Here is a 20,621-nt window from a genome sequence, read left to right as displayed (position 1 = left end):
TATCCAACATTTTCTTTTTCAGATTTCCAGCATCCACAGCATTTTGCTCTTCAGCTCGAGGAATTTCTGACTTATTTGGATGCAGCAGCAGCTGCAAGTCTCACTATAATGGGGATTCCCACCTCACACCCAGCACCCCCATAATGATGACATGGCTGCAAAAAACTATTTTTATCTAAACTTCAACAAAATTGGTGAGAGGACATCTCCGCTAAACCACTTTGTCTCTCATTTACTTTCCATTGCGGTCTGCCGTTAGATTCAAAATGGATGCCTTTGATTGGTTCTCTAATCTCGGATGCCTTTGATTGGTTCTCTAACCCCAGCTGCCATCCTTAATTGGTCAGTGCGTCCAGCTGACTGAGCGAACCCAACTGACTTCTCCAGGGGAAACGGCATTAACTGTTTCTCACCCCTAACAACATTTCAGCCTAACAACAGGGCTCGGGAGATCACAGAAAAGATGTTGCCCCAGGTTTTTAATTCAGATTCATTTCATTAACCGAATATAAATTTTCCAGCTGCCATTATGGAATTTCAATTGACTTTTCCATGCTCATTAGTCTAGGCCTCTGGATTACTAGCAACATAACCATTGTACATCTTTAATGGCCTTGAATCTGTGGAGTCAGGCAGAGTAGCAGCAAGTCAGCCACAGAGTATCACTGGTTAAATGGTTATCCAAGTAACTAAGTTTTCCTTCCCGCTTCCACGACCCTGGCAGCAAGCTGAAAAATCCTACTCAGGTTACATGAGCAGCCCTTAATGGGTATATGCAGCTACCCGTCATGTATGGGATAGTCCTGATATCATTCAATCCTGGTTGTGGGGCAAATGGCCTGGAGAGCTGGATAGATATGGAGAATCAGCGCACAATCACAATTGGTGCTAATTTAACTCCTACCTGCCTCTGTTTCTGTCTTCTGTGGAAGTTGAAAATCAAGCCCCTGGTATTAGTCATGATCACCATGGACTGAATTACAGAGGCAGGTTATTGTTAGCAAAGTAGGACCAGGAGAGGTTTAACAAACTGTTGTTTTATGAGGAACTATGCAAAGGCACGGACCTGGCTGTACAGCTGAAGTAGCATCTATTGTTCAAATGTTACGGGTACTCGCCGAGGCAACAAAATGACAATCAAAGCAAATGCTTCTTCCATCAATCACACGGGCATTGTTTTGGTGTTAACACAACTGTAAGCTGGAAGTATGCAGAGCAGGCAGATCATAATGTCAATTAGCGTGTAACACTGATTTGATGCCTGTGATACCATTTTGGAGGTCAACTCTCCGGCTGAATACATTAAACAGCAGGAAGGACCTCCACCAGGCGAATCGTCAATCAATTTCACATTAGTTGCTGGATGATTATTTTTCTGACTGCTGATACAATTTTGCAAGTGTTTGGTATTATCTGTGTAGTAAGTGCTGACAGAGCTTTTCCTGGCTTCAGGTTTCCTGTATTAACTGGGTGTATTCGATATTCCGCTGGGAGTACAGCGTCACTGGGAGAATGAGCAAAGACATGGAGAAGAGCTGTTAGAAAAGAGAGGAAGGGAAGGCGGAGAAGAATCCTGTTACTCCAGCCTGTTCGGGGGTAATTCCTGAAACCCTGAAACTCAGCAAGGAACAATGAATACAATTTTTAAAAATATCTTTTATGGAGTGTGGTTGTCGCTGGCTAGGCCAACACTTTTCACTCATCCCTAGTTGCCCTTGAACTAAGTGGCTTGCTAGGCCACTTAGAAGGCAGTTAAGAGTGAACCACATTGCTGGATGTCTGGAGTCAGATATAGGCCAGATCAGGTAAGGACAGATTTCCTTTCCCTGAAGGGGACATCAGTGAATCAATTCAGTTTTTATGACAATCAACAATGGTTGCATTATCCTCATGGGACTTTTTTATTATATTCAAATTTCACCAGATTTTCATCCTGGGTCTCTGGATTACTAGCCAAGTGACAATACCATAATTCCACCACCTCTCCAGTGAGTATGTCCTTATTGAAATCTGCCATCTACAGCAGCCACAAGACAAGAGCAATCCCAAAGCGGGGCAAGATTCACATTGCCAATGGTTATGAAAGTGATTGTGGCAATAAATATTTCTGTGCCTGGCTCCTTCCAAACTGGAGATACATTCAACGCCTGGCAGCTAACTAAACACCACTGGGTAAGGGAGGTCACTGGGGCTCTATTCAAAGAGAACCCCTACATTTCATTCCCACTTATCAGAAACAAGTAGGTGGGGAGGAAGTATGCATTTTGGTGAGGATTGCAGGCTTTCTCAGAGTGCAGGGTGCTACTGACAGTGCCTTATGCACAGTTTGTCAACTTTGAAAAGTGTTGCAACCGAAAAGAATTCTACTCCCTTCAAGTCTTGCTGAGCTATGGTCATAGGCACGGAGTTAGGCAAATCAATGTCCAGTGTCCTGCTGGCAGTCACAATGCCTTCATTCTGCAGCAATTTACTATACCACCTATATTTGAGCCTCCATGATATATAGAAGGGTGGCAACTAGGCAAGAAGGTCAGTCCATTGTACACATGGTTTAGGACTTCAGTTCGCAACTACAAGGGTCCACAGCATACATAAAATGAAAGTCACACTGCTAAAGTAGATGTGATGGAGCAGATCACTGGCATGCTAAAACATTGTCTGAAATGCAAATGCTTCATAGTTACCTTCACATACTCAGCACTGCTGCTAGCCTCCCACCCACATCTCATAGCCTGCACAGAGTCTTAGCTACTCAACCATGACCACAGCCACCCAGTTCAAATACAATGCATCACACAAACAGACATGCTTCCCTCTCTCTTGCAGGACACGTTGGTGTATAAATAGAGGCAGCAGAAGCTAATTGGAGAGAGACAGTACACCGGCACATCTGAACCTCAATGGAGGAGATGGAGCTGGCCACACCTGAGGCTGTATCACAGGTGGGGTGGGAAACAGTGAAACTGATGGTATATGAAGGGCTTCCTATCCCCACCCCTCCTGGGGTTAGGACATCTTTCTTACTTTCCACCTCCTCTGTTTTGATCCTGAGTGCAGCATCTGAAAAGATTGAAGCTTGCTCTCTGTCAAGTTGTTTCCCAGGATGGATTCACTTCCAGCATGACTGCCATTACCTGCTCCAACAATAACAATGCATCTCCCCTTTGAGAGGTGCAGACTAACTTTCAGCAGTGCCAGGAAGTTCAATATTATGCCTCGCTGATGCGTGCAGACAACAAACAATGCAGGTTCATTATAATGAGCAGGCAGCATAACCTTGGTGTGCTGTCTACATATCAATCAATGAATTAATCGAGCTGAAACAGCCATTGCTGAGGCAGTGGCCACAGGTGGGATGAGAAATACCAAAGATATGGTATATGAAGGGCTTTCTATCTCCACAAACCCCTTCCCCCTACCCACCCACTGATTTAGGACATCTGGCTTCCTTTCTCCCTCTTCCATCTTGACCCTGAGCGCATTTCTGCTATTCTTCCTGTGTAATACAGAACTCTGTCAGTGTGGTTTCCCCAGAGTCAACGTGTGCAGAGATTCCTATATTCCGAATCATTTTGTTCAGCAAGATTTAGATGAACATTGTCAACAGATGTCTATAAGAACCAGTCCCAGGCTGTGGGAAACCAGGTCCAGACCATCCTCCAACCCCCACCACACCGCCTCCCCCCCCCACCCCTCCCCCCGCCCCCCCACCTCCACACTTCCCCTTTTCCCTTACCAATGAGATGGGGGCTCCAGATTTGGCATGATATCAATTCCACATGTTTTCTCATCTATGGCAAAGTAGCTTTGTTTGTTAACAAAAGGATACAGAGTAATAAATGCAACACATGAGGCACAGAGTAAATTTCCCACGGCAGCTAAACACTGACTGATCAGGAAAATACAGCTGGCTCCAAGCCACTTCCAAAGATTTACACCAGTGTTACTGGGGCAAAGTTAGCTCTGAAAGTCTGTCTGAACAATGACAATATGTTGCATTTATACAATATTTAGTAAAACAGCCAATTTGGTAATACAATAGCAGCCAAGCTGCATATTACACAGTGAAGAATAATAGAACAAAATATTATATACAGGAGTTGACAGGTGTAGATTGAGTTGGCATTCAGGACTCTATACATTTCATGAAATGCTACAGAAAATTGTTGGAATTTAACAAAGGAGTTCCTGAAAAAAATGAACTAGATCAGCTGCTGTATGCCCCACATGTCTATAAGCAACTATCATCCTAGGCTGGGTAAAGCAGTTATTTAATGGCACACTCTGCCCTCCATCATGTTGTAAAGTATGTGTTAAGGCAAAGATAATGGAACATGGAATTTAGAAATGTAAATCATGTAATGGCAGGGACAAAAGAAAAATTCCATGCCAGGAAATGTGACTGTTGTGCCAGAGGGATCTGCGCTGGACTTTTTCTTATTTCATATGATCCAAACTTAGGAATTGAAGGAGCAATATTGAAATGTGTTGTTGGCAGTGAATTGGGTAGCATGCCAAGTATGACAAGGTTGTGAAAAATTCCAGATAGGCCATCTGGATGGGCAGATAGACGTCAGCATTGTTTAGTTTGGGAAAGGTGAAGTCATCTGTTTGGAAAGTGAGGCATGTTAGCTAAATAGACTAGGCAAAGAAAGGATCTTGCTACTCACTTACATATGCCAATAAAAGATGGCAGAAGCACATAGAAAGCCTTAAAAGGGGGCAAGACAACAATGTTTAGACGGTTCTTCAGGTGTTCTGAAATCCCAACAGATCCACGTTTAACACCAAATTGAAGTTCTGCCACCATAACTCCCTCCCCACCTCCACATCCCACCAGCCTATCAGGGCCACCCCCTCCATCCCACCCACCTCCAACCCCACCTCCACAACCTGCCAACTAGTCAGGACCATCCCTTCTATCCCACCCACCTCCAAATCCACCTCCACATCCCACCAGCAAGTCAGAACCACCCTTCTATCCCACCCACCTCCAACCCCACCTCCACATCTCACCAGCTAGAAATAGATAGATAGCTGGAAATCCATTTGAACTTTATCCTCCCAAGCCAATGGAATTTCAGAGCTTTTGCACTTCAAATGACTTGACATTTGACATCAATCTATGCACCAAAATAAAGCATATTATCTTTGAGAATTAAACTTTCTTTAATTACTCTACTGGATCAGGTACAGCATGTCTTAGATGTGATTCACTTCAATTACAGTCTCAGAAGAAATCCCTCGACAACATCACCTCTAGTGCACTAACTGTTGATAAAATGCACAAAGCTTTATGATATGCACTCATGGCCACTGAAGAATTGGATTAAAGGCTATTCAAATTCATTTCAGCTTAGTCCCTCAGAGGCAATCTATTAAATCACTCTAGCATGTATCCAAATCCAACTTTCTGAGATAAATGGATGCTAGGCAAGCCAAGAAGATAGAAAAATGGTTTAATTCCATTTTTAAACATACTTTTTTCCAAGAGTGCGAAATGAGACAAATAAATATGCTTTTTTAAAAAAAGTTACATGAACCTATTGTGAATAACATAACATTTAATCAGCTAACATGCAAAAACGTCTTGACATATAATTATCCAGTTCCACCAATTCTGGACCAGCGATAGCAACAACATTTTAACATCAGAATACATCTTTTCAATATCAACAAAATAGTGTGATTTTAAAAATTAATGTCATTTGCATTTGTGAAAGGTTATAGAAAAGGATGACAAACCCCAATAAATGAATTTAAAACTTAATGTATTGGTTTGAATTGCAAAGGATGTCCTTCATTAGCCACCATTAGTCCACCTCCTTCAACTTCTGCTTTGACTTTGAAGACTTTGGAGAGGTGGTGGCATAGTGATATTGTCACTGGACTGGTTATCTAGAGACCCAGGATAATGCTCCAGAGAGTTCCACCATGGCAGATAAATTTGATTTCAATAAAAATCTGGAATTAAAAATCTAATGCTGAACATGAAAGATTGTCATTCCAACCCATCTGGTTCACTAATGCTCTTCAGATAGATAAATTTTCCATCCTTACCTTCTCTGGCCTACATGTGGCTCCAGGTCCACAGCAATGTGATTGATTCTTAAATGCCTCTGAGACGGTCTAGCAAGCCACTCAGTGCAGAGCACTTCGAAGTGGGCAACAAATGCTGGCCTAGCCAGTGACACCCGCATCCTGTGAATGATTAGTTTAAAAAAAGAAAGAACTTTTTTTCTCAGCCGATAAGATGATATATTTAAGGTTTGACCCCTTACATTGAAAACTGTATCTACATTTACGGAGTGGCTTGTCATTATACTAAATTAAAAACTGTAAAGTGATTACATACATTGATGTAAGCAGAAAAAATGTTCTGCCAATCTATTGATGTATATCTGCTATCTAAGACATTCAGAAGAAATACTTAACATCATGGAGAAGGGCATTAATTAGTTTAATGTAGCCAGAAAAGCTATGATTGTGGCTTTTAGTGCTGCTGTATGTTTTCTAATGGATTCACTCTCATAATTGTACTAATGGATGTAATCAGAAAGCAATTACAACCATCTTTACTTTTGAAACAGAACACGCAAGTGGAACGCTAACCCTTCCATTGCTTTTGCTGCTTCTGTATTTGCTGGAAACATGTTGCACACCTAACTGTTTCCAGTCCTGCTGAAAGAACATTAATCTAAAACATTAACAATGCTGAGAGACCTGCTGAGGGAACAGCATTTTCTGTTTTTATTTCAGATTACCAGTGCCTGCAATATTTTACTTATGTATTAATGTCCAAAGCTTATTAGGATGGTATTTGTTCTTCGCAATCTAGATCCCAATGAATAGTTTTGAAACCGGAAGCTACTTTTATGGAATCAAACAGAAAAATTCTAGACAAACTCAACAGGTTTGACAGCATTCATGGAGAGAGAAACAGAGTTAACATTTTGAGCCTGTGTGACTCTTCTGACAAGCTTAAAAGAGGTAGAAATGTGATTAGTTTTATATTCTATTAGTGGAGGTGGGCCAGAGTTTGATGGGAGCTTTGAGAAATTGCAACAAAGATGTTTAGAACATGTGATAGGGAAAGCATTAATGGTGGCGTGAAGAGCTAGCTAAGGTGTTATTCGTGGCATAAAGATAAGATAGCTTGACATTCAATATAACTGCATTGAATCTCACACATTCAACAACCTGGGGAGTCACCATTGACTGAAAATGCATCTGGACCAGCCACATAACTATTGTGCTACAAGACCAGGCCAGAGGCTGAGTATTCTATTGTGAATGACTTCCTCACATCTCCATCATTTGTATGGCAGAAGTCCGGAATGCAAAAATACTCACAACTGTTCTCGATGATTGTAGCTTCAATACCCATTCAAGAACCTTGACACCATCCAAAACAAAATAGCCAGTTTGATTTGCACCCCATCTACCACTCCCTCTACTAGTGGATCACGGCCACACTGACTATCAAATGTAAGATGTGCTGCAGCAACTCACCAAGGATTTGCTGATATCAGTTCCTCAATGCATTACATCTGCCACCTGAATGACACAGGCAGTAGGCACATGGATACACTACCACTTCCACATTCGTCTCTAAATTACACCACTATCCTGATTTGAAAATATGTTGTTAATCTTTTATTGTCATTGGGCCAAAATGTTGGCGTTTCCTAAGAGTTCCATGGGGGTACCTCTATCACACAAACTGCAGCAAGTCAAGAAGGTGGATCATCGCTACCTTCATAAAAACAATTTGGGATTGACAATAAATGCTGACTTTTCCAATGCCATCCACATCCCATAAAATACTAAAAACATTGCATTTTTTATGGAAAGTGAAACATGGTGGGATAACATTTCCCTTTTCCCTCATCTCTCAAGTGTTCGTGACAAGATGGATATTTTAGAGGAAGCATTTTAAATTCTTGAGTGGTGTGACTTGAAGGAAAGACATGAAATTGGCTTCCAGTGATTCTAAATCAAATGAAAAGATAAACGTTTATTCATACAATAACTAGATGTGAATGTAATGGAACACTAATTCCCCCAAACACACAGACACACACGCAAGAAAAGATTAATTTTACAGCTGATGCATACATTGAAGTTACGAATCAATGAACAAGAAATGTGTAAATTATTCTGTTAATATTAACTCATTACAGGCCTGAATGGATCCTCTCTCCTGGTTCTTTAAAGGTGAAAAATATAATATATAATATAATGCATGATATAAGCCAAATTAATCAAATATAAAGTAACTCTAAATTGATTGATTGAATAATTACTGCAAATCCAAAAACTAAAGCCATTTTTATACTTTATTATGTAATTACAATTGAAAGTAGGGATGGCAATATTAATTAAGGAGAGTCATAGGAACCAGAGTAGTGATGAATGGTCATTTTTCAGACTTGAAGAGTATTCATTGTATGGTTCCTGGAGGCGATGCTGGGACCCCACTCTTCTTGATATATATTAATAATCTATACATTAGTGTTCAGAGTGCAATTTCAATATTTGCAGATGACATGAAACTTCAGAGTATTGTAACTTGTGAGGTAGATAGTGTTAAAATTCAATAGGACAGATATAGCTTACTGGAATGGGTGGACACGTGGCAGATGAAATTTAATGCAGAGAAGTGTTTTGATAGGGACAATGGGGAAGGAGTGATACAAAATAAAGGGTACAATATTAAATGGGTGCTGGAGCATAAGAAAGTGGGGGTATTTGTAGTAAAATCATTGAACGTGGCAGGGCAGGTTGAAAGAGCAATAAACGAAACTTTATAAATAGGGCCATTGAACACAAAAGCTAGGAAGTTATGATAAACATTAGGAAATCTTAATGCTAATGGGAGTATTGCTAGGAACCACACTTTAGGAACGATTTTAAGGCCTTAGAGAGGGTACAGAAAAGATTCTTCAGAATGTTCCTTGTAGTTAGTTAGAAGTGTATTTTGATACAGCAAATCTGTGTTAAATAATTTAAGTGCAAATAAACAGCATGGTGAATCATTTTAGTGAGTAATGCTCTTAATTTTTCAATGGTGAATTGAGTTATGTTTTTTTTTGTCCTGGACCATGTTAAATTAAAGTGATTGATTAGTTTCAGGACTCAGTGCAGGTCATGCTCCCTCATCGTCTTTTCAACAGAAAGCTAATGCCATAGCAGAAAGTAATGTTTAAAGTGACATGTTACTAACCTAAAAATGACATTTACATTAAGTTATAGCACAATCACTTGCAAATTTAATATGACTGCAAATTGAAAATCAATATAGTGTTGAGATGAGGATGAAATGTCAAATGCTCACTATCAAGTCAAATGTTTGATACCAACTTCACAGATCCAGTGTTATCCTTTTCTTATTAGAATAACAGATAGCCATACAGGAATTGCAGATCTTGTTGAAGTCTTGAGGAACTTAATTATGTAGACAGATTGGAGAGATTGGAGTGGTTCTCCTGGTAGGATATTGGAAGTTGATTGAATTGATACATTCAAAACCATGAGGGCTCTGTACAGAGTAGCTATGGAGAAACACTTCCCATTGGTGAATGAATTGAGAATCAGAGGACAGCTATTTAAGAGGATTAGCAAAAGAAGTAATGACAACATGAGGAAACATTTTTCACACAGTGAGTGGATAGGATCTGAAATGCACTTGCTGACAGTCTGCTGGAGACAAATTCAATTATGGCTTTCTAAAGAGAATTAGATTATTATCTGAAGAAGAAAAAAAATGGAGGGCTATGGAGAAAAGACAAGGCAGTGGCATGGGTTGAATTTTATTTACAGAGAGCCAGCGGCCACAAAAAGGGCTGAATGGCCTCCTCCTGTGCTGTAACCATTCTATGATTCTATGATATAGACTTGGGCAGCAACAACAAAATCAGCATAATCACATCTGTGGAACAAAATAAGAAAAAAAATAATTAAATCGCAGGGTGCAGGGCGATGGATTAGTTTCTTTGTCCAGTAGCCTAGTAAAACTGAACACTACAACAAGATCTATAATTCCTGTATAGCTATCTTTTATTCTAATAAGAAAATAATAACACAGGATCTGTCAAGTTAGTATCAGGCGTTTGACTGGATAGTGAGCATTTGACATTTCATCCTCATCTCAACATTACACTGATTTTCAAATTACAGTTGTATTAAATTTGCAAGATATATCTGTATATAAACTGTGCTGTAACTTAATGTAAATGTCATTTTTCGGTTAGGAATAAATCACCTTAAACATTACTTTCTGCTGTGGCATTAGCTTTCTGTTGAAAAGGCCATGAGAGAGCATGACCTGCACTAAGTCCTGAAACTAATCAATCACTTTAATTTAACATGGTCCAGAACAAAAAATAAATAAACATAACTGAACTTGCCATTGGAAAATTAAGAGCATTACTCACTGAAATGACTCACCATGCTGCTATTTGCACTTAAATTATTTAACACAGATTTCGGTATCAAAATAGACTTCTAACTAACTACAAGGAAATAATTTAATACATATATTAGTTTATTCTATGAAACTGAAGTGGCCGATTTTTGATTGAATTCCAAGCGTCCTGATAGGGTGAAACTAGCAATTCGTTTCTGAAATAGCAAATAAATAAGATAATTTGAGATAAGAAAAATGGGCTGATTATTTTTCTGCATCTCATATGCCAAGGAGTGGGTTTTGGCCTCATCCCTTGGCTCCTTTGATTTCCTTACCGGGAATTTTTTAAGCCTTCCTGAATTTGTTTTCTAAAATATCCGAGGAACTTTTACCTACATTTCAGAATTGTTGGAGGCGGGTAGCATTACAGCCGGGAATGTAGTATGCTCTCAACTGTATAAACTTCATAAAATGTAACTTTAATCACATAGCCGATGCCCCATGGTCGCTGCCACTGTTCCCTTTTGCTAAGTTGAGATAACTAAGCACAGAGTGTAATCACAAGTATTGCCCATGCAATAAATACCCCCATCTAGCTCTTTCCTTATCTCTCTTCATGCCTCAGTTGTGTTTATTATTATTCCGAGACTACACCGTTTGCAGTTAATGGATGAATAGATTCCCCTTATCTTTCAAACACTTCTGCCTCGTACGTGACGGGCGGGTCGCCTGCGAATATATACATATATATATAAAAATACACATTTGTTGACTGTATGATTTCGCTTCAAGTGAACAATCGCGGGGCGGGAGGGAGGTGAGTACACACCCGATAAATGTACAGATGTGTCAGTTTATCTAAGGCAGACGGCATAAGGAGCTATTTTTAGCAGTGTCTTTATTCCGGCAGCTGAAGTGGGGTAGAGCACGAACGGAGAGAGAGGACTGTTCTTACTAGGAACTGGAAGACGCGGAAGGAGCTGTCTCTTCAGCACCCGGGTCTTCAGCACGTCAACAAGGTTTGCATCTTTTTTCTCCCTCTACCACCCTTCTCTCTCGAGCAACAAACTATGGCTAATATTTTGGGTTTGGGGGCGTAGCAGTTCCATTTTTTTCCACAATAGGGCCCAGCCCTTGCAGCAGCCCCAGGAATTCCATGCATGCAAATGACACCAACGATCCCCACCAGCAATAAATTACAGTATATAATAAAAAGGGGCTTGATTGATTTCCGCCTCCTTTTGTTGATATCAGAGAATGGTAATGTCCGAGCTTGCTGTGTTCAGTTGGAATTTTAAAGAGAGCGACTTCATGTGTGCGAACAAGGCACTGTGTACCATTGTGCCTGCTACGTTTGGAACCCCACCGGGTGTAAATAATCCGGGACATGCATACACCAAGCAGAAACTTGAATGTAGGTTACAGTAAATGAAGCCTGAGTAAACACAACTGCCAAAAGGTACGATGTTGCCGATTCGAACCCCCTCCCCTCCCAAACCCAGTGACATATGAGGGCAATACATTCAAGTAGTGAGCATGAACACTGTCACTTGGATCTCACCAGTGTTTCCGTAATGGTGAAGGTTTTGATTCTCTCCTCACAACATGACACGAGATCGCCACAATAATTCACACCACAGCAAAGATTAGCATTAATATGCAGCGTCGCGCCTTTTAATGTCGAGAAGGGAGTCCTATTGTGTGTGCATTTAGAGTTGCAATGTGTGTTGGTGTATATAAGCGGCTGGAAAATGTGTGTTCATAGTTGTTCTGTGAATGCAGTGGACAGTTAGCAATCTCGATAAGACAGGAGCACCGGAAGCGGTTAACAGCATCCAAAATACATTGGCACGTTCAGCTATCAATGATTAACAATTTGCAGATGCTATTATCGACTCCATATGGTGTCAGTGTATTGTCCACGCTGCCTCCGGATATTGTTAACACTGCAGAACAAGAATTGCAAAATGTACATGTTAACCGGTGACTTGAAGAGTCCGAAGGGGAATTTGTGTCAATCAGAATAGTTGACGGTTGCATCCCTCCGATACTCATGTGTAGTCCTATGCAAGGTGGTTGCATTTTATAAAAGCTGCAGTTAGTTCTAAACGCCTCAATGTTATCAGGTTAGCTCCAATTACTGTGTTAATAGGATTGTACAGATAAATGCAGAAGCGCAGGGCGGTTTGCCTTCTGATCTTCCACCACTTTTAAACAGACGCCTTTGAAAGCATGGTTCAACAAATCCAACAGGTAATTAACTAAAGGTTGAACTGCACATCTTAAACTCTCAAGAACAGTTCAGTCGTCACCTGTAGGCTTTTATTAAAAAAATTGCATTCATAGGTAAATAAAAATAAACGTATTTCTAACTCTGAATTTTAGCCTTTTTTGAGTGGGTTGTTGTCTTACAGGATTAGTTTAATTGTTGGACTAAAAGGTTAATCCCCAAGCACATTACTTAATAGGATTTATATTTGAAAATGTTTGGATTGTTTAGACCACAGGGTAGTTTGCATTATTTTCCTAAATTCAAATAATAGATAGATGCTGAAATTACGGTAGAAATGTTATTAATGTTGCCTTTTATCAACAGGATTTTACCAGACCCATTTTAAATAGACTTGTATGTCTTTCAATATACTATGAAGCTTGGTTCTACATCATCATAGGTCAACAATGAATATATTTAACGTGTCTACATGATGTTAAATTATACATGGATTTCATGGATTTGCAAATATTGTGTTTTATGTAATGGTAAATTGTCGGCGTAGGTGCTACTAAAGGTAAATATTCAATATAACGCAATATTTTTAAAATTGCTTATTTTCATGCTAAATTTGAAAATAAGATGACTGCCAATTTAAACATTTGAATTGCAATCCAATTGTGTTTCTTAATATTTACTTCTAAATATGTAAAACTTGAAGATTTTCCAACTTAATATAAATTACTCTGTAAATATAATCATAACTACCAAACACATTGAAACTTATTGTAATTGACATAATCAGCTTAATCACCAAATGGAAAGTTATCATCTTTTGCCCTGAGAAATACCCTAGCTTATTCGACCTCTCCTCATCACCAACACCTGCAAGACCAAACAACATCCTGGTGAACCTTCTTTGCGCTCTCTCCAAAGCTTCCGTGTCCTTCTAATAGTGTGGTTACCAGAACTCCATGCAATATTCCAAATGCAGCCTAACTAAGGTTTTGTATAGCTGCAACATGATTTCCCAACTCCTGTACTCAATGCTCTGGCTGATGAAGTCAAGCGTGTCATATGCCATATGCCTTCTTAATCACCTTGGCCACCTGTGTTGCCACTTTTAGGGAACTGTGGACCTGGAGGATCAGTGTGCAACCCACACTGGCAGGTATCTCAGGGAATCTAGGGAAAGTGGAATTGAGGACAAAGAAGATCTTGTTGAGTGGCAGAACAGCCTTGAGATGGGGTATGGCTTAACACTTCTCCTATTTCTTATGTGCAAATAAAATAGGTATTGGGACTAGCACCAGGTCTTCTGTAGTGTGAAGGGAATCCTAGGCTGAAGATGTGTGTCAGTTGGTTCTTTCATGTACTCCATTTACCATACCAGATGATCTTTGAGCCCAGAGGTCTTCCACTGGCAGGCAGAAATTCACAGTGCCAGCCAGCAGCTGGAAGCATAACTGAATGTCTAAAAGACCCTCATTTGTACTCAAAAGTCTTCCCTCTTTTTCTGACACAGGCCATTCCAAGAAAAAAAAGACCCATAGACATTAGTAGGAGATAGGGAACAGAATAGACTTGAGATGCAGTTGTACTCAGGCTGCAGCTGTGCTAACTGTTTTCTATTAATACAAAATGTGCAAAACTCTGAAATGGAACACCATTTCTCAGGCAGCTATGGCTGGGCAACAAACATGGTGGCACAGTAGTTGGCACTGCTGCTTCACAGTGCCAGGGACTCGGGTTCAATTTTAGCCTTGGGATACTGTCTGTGTGGAGTTTGCATGTTCTCCCCATGTCTGTGTGGGTTTCCTTTGGGTGCTCTGGTTTCCTCCCAAGATGTTGGCAAGTGCGAGGTGGTCCACTTTGGTAGGAATAATGGTAGGAAGGACGATTACTTACGTGGCGAAAAACTGCAGCAGGCGACGGTGCAGAGGGACCTCGGGGTCCTTGTGCATGAGTCGCAAAAACCCAGCCTGCAGGTGCAGCAGGTGGTCAGGAAGGCAAATGGGATGCTGGCCTTCATAGCGAGGGGAATTGAATATAAAAGTAGGGAGGTCTTGCTGCAGCTGTATAGGGCATCGGTGAGGCCGCAGCTGGAGTACTGTGTGCAGTTTTGGTCGCCGCACTTACGCAAGGATATTTTGGCCTTGGAGGGAGTGCAGAGGAGGTTTACTAGGCTGATACCGGAGTTGAGGGGGTTGAGCTATGAGGAGAGGCTGAATAAACTAGGCTTGTACTCATTAGAGTTTAGAAGAATGAGGGGAGATCTCATTGAGATGCATAAGATGATGAATGGGATGGATAGGATAGAGGTGGAGAGGCTCTTCCTGCTCAGAAAGGACAGTAGGACTAGGGGGCACAGCCTCAAGATAAAGGGGAGGCGGTTTAGAACGGAGTTGAGGAGGAACTTCTTCACTCAAAGGGTGGTGAATCTCTGGAATTCTCTGCCCATTGAGGTGGTGGAGGCTGCCTCGCTAAATATTTTTAAGATGCGGGTTGATGGGTTTTTGATAAGCGAGGGGATTAAGGGTTATGGGGAGAGGGCAGGAATGTGGAACTGAGCCACGACAGATCAGCCATGATCTTATTGAATGGCGGGGCAGGCTCGAAGGGCTGGATGGCCTACTCCTGCTCCTATTTCTTATGTTCTTATGTTCTAATGTGCAGGTTAAGTGGATTGGCCATACTAAATTGCCCCTTTGTGTCCCGAAATGTGTAGGTTAGGGGGATTAGTGGGGATAAATGCATGGGGTTATGGGAGTAGAACTGGGTAAGGTGCTTTGTCAGAATGTCAGTGCAAACTTGATGGGCCAAATGGCCTCCTTCTGCACTGTAGTGATTTTATGGTTCCATGTCCTAGGCAGCATGATCCATAATCTAAAAATGTTTAAAATGTTGCAGTCTTGCTCTTCTGCAATTTTTCTTAAACTGAAGACTATTCTTGATTAATGCATGCAGCCTGGATTTACCAGAATGATACTTGGACACCGAAAGTTAAAGTACATGAAGAGATTATAGAAACTCGTGGCATTTCCTAGAATTTTGAAGGTAATGAGTTCAATTGTCAAAGTTTTAAAAATATTAAAAAGAACAGAGTATGTTGATAGCAGGTATGGTTAGAGGCAGACATTTCAGGAGTGAAATTAGAAAAATACTTTGACATACAAAGGATGATTTAAGATTTCAGGGGATCCTGAAATTATAGGCTGGTAAGCCTGACATCAGTGGTGGGGGAGAGTTTGGAGAAGATACTGAGGGACAGGATATATGCACATATGGAGGAAAATGGACTGGTTAGTGGCAGGCAGCATAGTTTTTAACGAGGAAGATCATGTCTCACCAACTTGATTGAGTTTTCTGAAGTGGTGACAAAACAATTTGATGATGGAAATGCAGTGGATGTAGTTTATATGGACTTTAGTAAGGTGTTTGGCAAGATTCCACAGGGCAGACCAGTACAAAAATTAAAATCACATGGGATTCAGGGTGGACTGGCTAGATGAAGACAGAATTGGCTTGGTCATAGAAGACAGAGAGTAGTGGTGGAAGGCTGTTTTCCAGAATGGAGATCTCTTGCTAGTGGTGTTCTGCAGGGATCAATGCTGGGACCTCTGTTGTTTGTAGTATATATAAATGATCTGGAGGAAAATGTGGGTAGTCTGATTAGTAAGTTTGTGGATGACATGAAGATTGGCGGAGTTGCTCATAGTGCCAACAGGTTATAGGTAGACTAAGACTTGAGCACAGAATTGGTAGATGGTGTTTAATCCGAACAAATACGAGGTCATGCATTTTGGAGGATCAAGTTTAGGTTTGAATTATACTGTAAATGGCAGAACCCTTAAGAACATTAACATACAGAAGGATCTGGGTGTGTAGGCCCACAGTTCCCTAAAAGTGGCAACACAGGTGGCCAAGGTGATTAAGAAGGCATATGGCATATGACACGCTTGACTTCATCAGCTGGAGCATTGAGTACAGGAGTTGGGAAATCATGTTGCAGCTATACAAAACCTTAGTTAGGCTGCATTTGGAATATTGCATGAAGTTCTGGTAACCACACTATTAGAAGGACACGGAAGCTTTGGAGAGAGCGCAAAGAAGGTTCACCAGGATGTTGTTTGGTCTTGCAGGTGTTGGTGATGAGGAGAGGTCGAATAAGCTAGAATTATTTTCACTGGAAAGACATAGGCTGAGGGGAGACCTGATGGACGTCTACAAAATTATGAGAGGCATAGACAGGGTGGATATCAGAGGCTTTTTCCAATGGTGAAAGTATCAATTACAAGGGGCAGAGGTTCAAGGTGAGTGGGGGGAAATTTAAGGAAGAGGTGCGGGGAAAGTTTTTCACGCAGAGTGGTGAGTGACTGGAACACGCTGCCAGTGGATGTGGTGGATGCAGACACATCGGCAACATTTAAGAGGCATTTGAATGGGTACATGAATAGGAAGAGAATAGAGGGATACAGACCGAGTAAGGGCAGAAGGTTTTTTTTCAATTAGAATATCATGATTGGCACAGGCTTGGGGGGGTTGAAGTGCCTATTCCTGTGCTGTACATTTCTTGTTCTTAAATAGCAATTAATCGGTCATTGATTTCAAATCTCAGTTTGATAGACTTTTTTGTTAACCAAAGGCACTGAGGGAATATAAGTCAAAGGCTATACAGAATTAGGTTGCAGATCTGGCATGATTTCTTTGAATGGCAGTGGAACAGATTTAAGGAGCTAAGTTTTAAAATTTAAAGTTTATTTATTAGTGTCACAAGAAGACTTACATTAACACTACAATGAAGTTAGTGAAAATCCTGTAGTTGCTGTTCTCTGGCGCCTGTTCAGTTACACTGAGGGAGAATTTAGCATGGCCAATGCACCTAACCAGCACATCTTTTGGACTGTGGGAGGAAACCAGAGCACTCGGACACGGGGAGCATAAGCAGACTCCGCACAGAAAGTGACCCAAGCCAGAAGTCGAACCTAGGTCTCTGGTGCTGCGAGGCAGCAGTGCTAACCACTGAGGCACCATGCTGCCCATGCCAGTTGCTATAAATCCTGGATCTCTATCCTATAACATTGTAGTACTTATCTCCTGAAGATATGCTCACTCTTTTGAATCTTTGCACTAAACACAAACAAGTTGTGAACGCACAATAGTGATGAGCAAGAAATAGCCATTTGGTCCACCAGAACTGTCTCCATATTTTACTGGTGCAACTGAACATCATACTCTTTAATGCTCCCTACCCACCAACAGCCGCTAAATCAACTTTGAGAAGGTAAACAAAGAAGGTCAGTTCAAGGAAACAATTTGGGAATTTCTTCTCTGACCTTCAAAGACAATCAAAATTATTTTCAGAAAAGTACCAGTGACCGTGACACTCGTTATTTTCTAGCCCTTCTACACCGCAAAACCAGCTACAGCTGAAAACATATGCAGTGAAGCAGCAATCACCGCATGAGCCAGAGCTTAGGCCCACACATCATTAATCTTTATGAAAACCAAATGTCCAAATAAAATGTTGTAAACACTCAGCAAGTCAGTTAGCATCTGTGAAGAACAAAGTTAAAGTTTCAGATCAATGAGCCTTCATTTCAACAGATGCTACCCAACCTATTGAGTATATCCAGCATTTCAGTTTTTCTTTCACTGCAATATTGTGCTCCTGACATCTAAACTTGTTCTATGCTTATGTAAATCAAATACCTCAATTAAAAGACTACATTGTTTCTCTAGTAGAGCCACTTTTCTCTGTTTAAACTATCATACATTTATGAAGAACATCTTAAGAGATTTAGAAGGTGAACTGTTCAAAAGGACACATCTTGAAAATGTAACCAATAGGTTTTAAACCTATTGTAATTTTACTTAGGTAGATCATTTATTTTTGGTTACATTTTCGTAATGTGTGCTTTTGAATTGTTCGCTCACCAAATATTTTAGCATCTTTTCAAATGTTTATCTACAACAGGTATTACACTTTTCTTATTCACTGTCGATGGTGCTGGCTAGACCAGCAATTATTACTCATCACTCATTGTCCTTGAGAAGTTGATGGTTGGAACTGCTGCCAAGAGACGCAGCAGTCTATATGGTGTAGGTACACTTGCAGTGCTATTAGGGAGCAACTTCCAGGATATTGACCCAATGATAGTGAAGCAATGACATCATCACTGGTTTGGAAAGGAGCTTGTCAGCATTCTCGCTCTTCTGCTGCCCTTGACCTTCTGGTGGGTTTGGAAGGTAATGTCAAAGGAGCTTAGGCAAGTTGCTGCAATGCATTTTGTGGATGAAATAGGCTGCTGTTATCGTGGAGTGAATGAATGTTTAAAGTGGTGGATGGGGTGCAAATCAAGAAGGCTGTTTTGTCCTGGATGGTGTCAAGCTTTCTGAATGTTGTTGGTGCTGTACTCATCCAGGCAAATGGAGAGTATTCCGTCATGCTTCTGACTTGTGCCTTGTAGATGGTGGGCATGTTTTGGAGGCTCAGGAGGTGAGTTACTCATGACAGGATTCTCAGGCTTTAACCTGCTCATGAGCAGCATACAATGGGTGTTCAGTAATGGTAATATCATTGAATGTTAAGGGGAAATAGTTAAATTCTCTCTTATTGGAGAAGGCCATTTATGTGGTCTGATTGTTACTTGCCACATAACAGCCCAAGCCTGAATGTTGTTCAGGATTTAGAACCTTAGAAGGAGGCCATTCAGCGCATCAAGCCTGCACCAACTTTCTGAAAGAGCAACTTACCCCCTCCCCTCATCCCCCCACACATTTAACATGGCTAATCCACCTAACCTACACACCTTTGGACACTAAAAGGCAATTTAGCATGGCAAATCCACCTAACCCACACATCTTTGGAGTGTGGGAGGAAACTGGAGAACCCACAGGAATCCCACACAAACAACAGGAGAACATGCAAACTTCACTCAGACAATCATCCAAGGTTGGAATTGAACCTGGGTCCCTGGCACTGCGAGGCAGCAGTGTTAATCATTGCGTCACTGTGCCACCTTTTGCTGCAATGAACTACTTCAACAGAGTTGTGAATAGTGCTGAAAATTGTGCAGTTATCAGTGAAAATCCCAACTACTAATCTTATGATGGGGGAATGGTCATTGATGAAGATTCCTGGGCTGAGGTCACTACTCTGAGGAACTCCTACAGCAATATCCTGGGACAACTGAGGTAACTGACATCCACAACCATCTCCCTTTGTGCTAGGTGTAACTCCAACCAGTAGAGAGTTTTCACCCTGATTCCCATTGTCTCCAGTTTTGCTCAAGACCCTGGATGCCACACTCAGCTAAATTCTTGATATCAAGACTAGTCAGTCTCATCCCGCCACTTAAATTCAGTTTTTGTGTCCATATTTTGATAAAGGTTGCAATGAGGTCAAGAGCTGGGTGACCGTGGTGGAACCCAAATTGAGCATCAGTGAGCCAGTTATTACTGAGTAAGTGCTGCTTGATAGCACTGTCAATGACCCTGCCATCACTTTGCTGATGATCAAGAGTAGACTGATGGGGCAGTAATTGACTCGGTTGGATTGGTCCTAATTTCTGGGGACAGGGCATACCTCAGCAATTTTCCATGTTTCTGGATCACTGCCAATGCTGTAACTGCTGGAACACCTTAGTTGGGGTTGGGGGAAGGGGGATGCATGGCGGGTGCAAATACAGGAGCACAAATCTTCAGCACTATCACTGGAAAACTGTCAGGGCACATAGCTTTTGCAGCATCCAGTGCCTTCAGCTGTTTCTTAATATCACGTGGAGTGAATCAAATTGGTAGAAGGCTGGTATTTGTGAAGCTGGGCATCTCGAGAGGAGGTTGGGATGGATCATCCTCTCAGCACCTCTGGCTGAAGATTGCTGCAAATGCTTCACCCACATCTTTTGCACTGATATGCTGTACTATCCCATTGTTGAGGATGGGGATATTTGCAGAGCCCCCTCCAATGTGTTGCTCAATTGTCCATCATTCATGGCT

General features: G+C 41.1%; 1 protein-coding gene across 1 annotated transcript in view; it reads left to right on the top strand.

The window, feature by feature from the left end:
* Positions 1–11,326: 11,326 nt before the first annotated feature.
* The window catches only part of cplx2b (complexin 2b), a 245,868-nt gene continuing 236,573 nt past the window's right edge, over positions 11,327–20,621 (top strand). Inside the window, exon 1 of the mRNA XM_080201608.1 lies at positions 11,327–11,427. The gene's annotated coding sequence lies outside the window, so the exon portion shown is untranslated. The remainder of the gene's footprint in view (positions 11,428–20,621) is intronic.

The sequence above is a fragment of the Carcharhinus amblyrhynchos genome, chromosome 13 (assembly GCF_965287045.1).
Source record: "Carcharhinus amblyrhynchos chromosome 13, sCarAmb.v2.hapA, whole genome shotgun sequence".
Taxonomy (NCBI): Eukaryota; Metazoa; Chordata; class Chondrichthyes; order Carcharhiniformes; family Carcharhinidae; genus Carcharhinus; species Carcharhinus amblyrhynchos.
Note: the sequence above shows the minus strand (reverse complement) of the source record. Positions and strands in the feature narration are given on the sequence as shown.